The sequence below is a fragment of the Dendrobates tinctorius genome, unplaced genomic scaffold (genome assembly GCF_039654945.1).
Source record: "Dendrobates tinctorius isolate UK_male_01 unplaced genomic scaffold, ASM3965494v1 ptg000015l, whole genome shotgun sequence".
Classification (NCBI taxonomy): Eukaryota; Metazoa; Chordata; class Amphibia; order Anura; family Dendrobatidae; genus Dendrobates; species Dendrobates tinctorius.
Window position 1 is genome coordinate 58,300,202 of NW_027361683.1, and position 4,576 is coordinate 58,304,777.

A 4,576-nucleotide genomic window follows, 5' to 3' on the forward strand; every position below is an offset into this window, starting at 1 on the left:
GGGGGTGCGTTTACACCGTTCCGCGTGCGGTAAAATTGATAAAGCGCTTTTATTCTTCGCGTTGGTACGGTTACAGCGATACCTCATTTAGGTCTTTTTTTATGTTTTGTCGGTTTTTTGCAATGAAAACAATTTTATATAAAAAATAATTATTTTTGCATCGCTTTATTCTGCGAGCTATAACTTTTTTTATTTTTTTGCGGATGATGCTGTATGGCGGCTCGTTTTTTGCGGGACAAGATGACGTTTTCAGCGGTACCATGGATATTATAGGCGTCTTTTTGATCGCGCGTTATTGCACTTTTTGTTCGGTGGTATGATAATAAATCATTTTTTGCTTTGTTTTTTATTTTTTAAGGGGTTCGCTAAAGGGGTTAACTAATGGGACAGTTTTATAGGGCGGGTCGCTACGGACGCGGCAATACCAAATATGTGTACTTTTATTGTTTTTTTATTTTCAAAAAATGAATTTATTGGGGAATATTTTTTTTTTTTTTTTTTTACTAATTTATTTAGCGATTTTTTTTAAATTAAAATTTTTTTTTTACTTTATTACATAGTCCCAGGTGGGACATCACTGTCCTGTGACAGATCGCTGATCTGTCACATCACAGATCACTGTGACAGATCAGCAATCTGTCACAGGCAGTTCTGCAGACTTCCTCATGCCTGCGCTTTGCAGGCAGTGAGGAAGTCAGCTCCCTACAGGCCCCCGTCGCCATCTTGGATCCGGGGGCCTGTAGGGAAAGAGCCCCCCGCAGCAGCGCTGCACATTGCGCTGCCGTGGGGGGCTCAGGGAAGCACGGAGGGAGCCCCTCCCTGCCGATGCGTCCCTTTAACCCCCGGTACACCGTGATCGTGTTTGATCGCGGTGTACAAGGGGTTAGCATGTCGGGGGCGGTCCGTGACCTCCCCTGACACATTGTGCCGGGTGTCAGCTATGATAATCAGCTGACACCCGGCCGCGATCAGCAGCGCTCACCACGTGGGCGCCGCTGATCGCATTAGACGCTCTATCCCGTCCTTGGGAATTAAGTCCCAGGGCACATGGATGGGATAGTATGTCTAATGGCAGAAAGGGGTTAAGTCTAAGGGTATGTGCACACATTGCAGATTTGCCTGTGGAATTTTCTGAACAGATTCTTCCTCTCTTGGCAGAAAACGCAGTTAAAAATCTGCATGTTTTTGATGCAGAATTTCTTACATTTTTTCATGTGGATTTGTATGCGTTTTTGTAAGCTAAATATATATTTAACAAAAAAAAAAAAGAATTGTGATGTAATTTCCTTGTCCAATCTCTTCTTTTACATACTCCATTGAAGTTTACACACACAGCTAGCCATAGATAGCTAACCAGAGACAGCTAGCCATAGCTATAGATAGATCTAGTTATCTATGACTAGCTATCTATAGATAGATAATACCAAGCCCGATGTTTAGTAATAAACATAAAATGGTACATAAAAGAGTTAAGAGACACACATAAAATCTGCGTTAGGCCAGGGTCACACTTGGGAGAAACTTGCACAAGTCTTTGAACCTCAGTACCCGGCGTTCAGACCGGAGCGTTCAGCTGCATATAAATACATGCAGCCACACACTCTGGTCCAGAGCTGCGGTGTCAGTGCAATGGATTGAGGTGAGAGTTTCTCACAAGTGTGACCCCCAGCCTTAAAGGCAGTGTCTGTAACAAAAATTGGAAAAAAAACTGGCGTGGACTCCCACACAATTTTCTGCACCAGACAGTTACAGCAGGCGACTGGGGGGGGGGGCGATGTTTATACCCACAGATCTTCCCAGATTATGGATATCAGGCCCCCCCCCCCAAAAAAAAAGAACAAAAAAAGACATAAGGTCCCCCTATAATTAATAGCCTGAAAAAGGCTATGCAGACAGCTGCAGGCTGCTATTCATAGCCTAGCCTGGCTACAAACACCAGCTCCCAGCCACCGCAGAAATGGCACATCTCTAAGATGCGCCAGTTCCGGCACTTAGCCACTCTCTCTTCCCACTGCCTTGTAGTGGTGGCATATGGGGTAATAGTTGGGGGCTGAAGTCACCTTTGTATTGTAAGGTGACATCAAGCCCAGCTTAGTAATGGAGAAGTGTCAATAAGACACTTATCCATTAATTACTGATCCTATAGTTGTTAAAGGGTTAAATAAAGACACAGCGAGAATAAAGTCTTTTAATGAAATCAAACACTAAACAGTTTTCCCATATTTATTGCACTGCTAATGCATGTGAAGCCCTCGATCACCTGCAAAAAAATAAAACAAAGACAATACTCCCTGTTCTGAAGTAACCCATTTAATAACAAGTGTCCCACGACAATCTCCCCTACAGAGCTGTCACATCAGGAGATGTGACCGCTCTACAGGCCTCCCGCGATGCACTGACAGGAGGTAATTGCTACTGCAGTGCAACACTGAAGAGTTTACTGAAGTTCAGGCTCTCGCTTTACGGCAACGCTGCGTGAGAATTTCCTGACGTCAGCGTTACCGGTAACAGCATGAACTCGGGTGACCACTCTCACTGTTCTATACGGGAGATCGTCGTGGGACACATATTATTAAATGGACTACAGCGGAAAGGTAAGTATAGGTTTGGTGAGTATATATATATATATGTTTGTTTTTTTTTTACTACTGAACACATGAATTGTCTGATGGGACTACTGCCCCATCATCGGCTAATGTTATCAGTTATATGTGACAGCATTCATAGCTGGATGGGAGCAGTAGTCCCATCAGAGGTTGCCTGGCTGCACAGACACACACACACACACACACACACACACACAGGGACCCCTGCAGAAAGACACGCACATAGGAGGAAGTGTGTGGGTGGAGACTATCTGCAGCGTTTTCCCACGCAACTCCGCAGAAAAACCCGCAAATATTTTTACACCTGCGGATTTGCCTGACTCAATGGAAGTAAATGGGTGCAAAAACTCTGCAGATCCGCAACAAGAATTGACATGCTGCGTAAAATAAAACTCTGCGAATCCTGATCGTATTTTTCTGCAGCATGTGTACAGCAATTCCGTAATTCCCATTGACATACAGTGGTTGTGCACTACACTGTGTTTGACGCAATTCCACGCGTCCAAAAGCGCTGTGGAAAAGCATCAAAATCCTCAATGTGTGCACATAGCCCAATACTAAAAAGGTAATTTTAAGGATGACCGAGAAAGAAAAATTTGGGAATTCAAACTGATAAAGATGTTCAATTCTTTGACAATATGACTCAATTTAACACCTGGATTTATGACTCACTACGTGGATACAATTCTCACCTCTACCAACTGGACTCCAGATAACTAAGAACATCATTCCCACTGCATCTCCATTTGTAAGATAACGCTTAACTTGATTTCCCTGGCTTATCTTTAGGAGCATCACTTCTCCCACCTCATGAACAAATGTTCTACTGTAGCATTCCTTAAATGTTGTGCCTTTTTCTTATTAATTTGTAATCCTGCCTGAAGAGGAGCCTTGGTGCTCTGAAAGCTTGCAAACATACCTTTGTTGGCTAGCCAGAAAATAATGTATCACTCGGAGAATACTTTTGTTATCATTAGGCAGAAAGTATTTACCTCATAAATTTACAGTGATCAGAATTGTAAAAATTGGCCTGGTCATAAACGTGCAAAGCACCTTGGGGGTTAATACTTAAAAATCCTCAAAACTTAGGCTGTGTGCACACGCTGCGGATTCTGCTGCGGCTCCGCAGCGTTTTTGGCTCTAGCTGCGTTGTACTCGTACAGTACCATTGTTTTCAATAGTAAAATGAAAATGCTGTGCACATGCTGCAGATTTTCTGCGGGTTCAAATCCGCAGCATGTCAATTCTTTGTGCGGAATCCACAGCGGTTTCACACCTTCTCCATTGTAGAGGTGAGAAACTGCAGGGCTAAACGGCAGGCTAATCCGCAGGTCTTTTGACCTGCGGATTTTTCCAAATCCACGTGGTAAAATCCTCAACACCTTTCACTACGTGTGCACATAGCCTTAGATTTGAGTTAAACATGTCTCTGACACAGTAATTTGTTACAAATGAAAGTTGAACTCATCGTATTTGTTTTGCAACAGTGTCCACCTCTTCAAATAGGCATAAAAACAAGAAAGCTACTCAGTTTCCAGTTGATTTTTTTTTTTTTTTTTATATGATCAAAACAGACACATGGACCAAAAACAGGGGGGGGGGGGGGGGGGTGTGTGTCAACTTTTCACGCAAGAGGTAAAAAATTGCTGATTGAATTCAGGATAAAAGGTTGAAAAAAAAAAATAAAAATCTAGATTTACCAGTCTATTTTGACACCAAATTACTTAGTTACATAGATTATTTCAGAATCCAGATAAGCAGTGAAGAATTATTAAGGTTACTTCTCAAACCTTTAATTCTGGTCCTTGATAAAAAATAAAAAATGCCCGATTGATTCTAGTATAAAAGCTGCCTTTCACTGAACCTTGGCATTGCGCACAAGCACAGTTTCCCTGCTGGTTTGTTTTCTGTAAGTATAAATGGCACAGTGGAAACCACCCTTGAAAAACACAAAGGGCTTGTGAACACAG

At 42.5% G+C, this 4,576-nt stretch overlaps 1 long non-coding RNA gene across 1 annotated transcript in view; it reads right to left on the bottom strand.

The window, feature by feature from the left end:
• Nucleotides 1–4,576, bottom strand: part of LOC141077874 (uncharacterized) — a 95,265-nt gene that overhangs the window by 24,491 nt on the left and 66,198 nt on the right. The gene's annotated exons all lie outside the window — the stretch shown is intronic.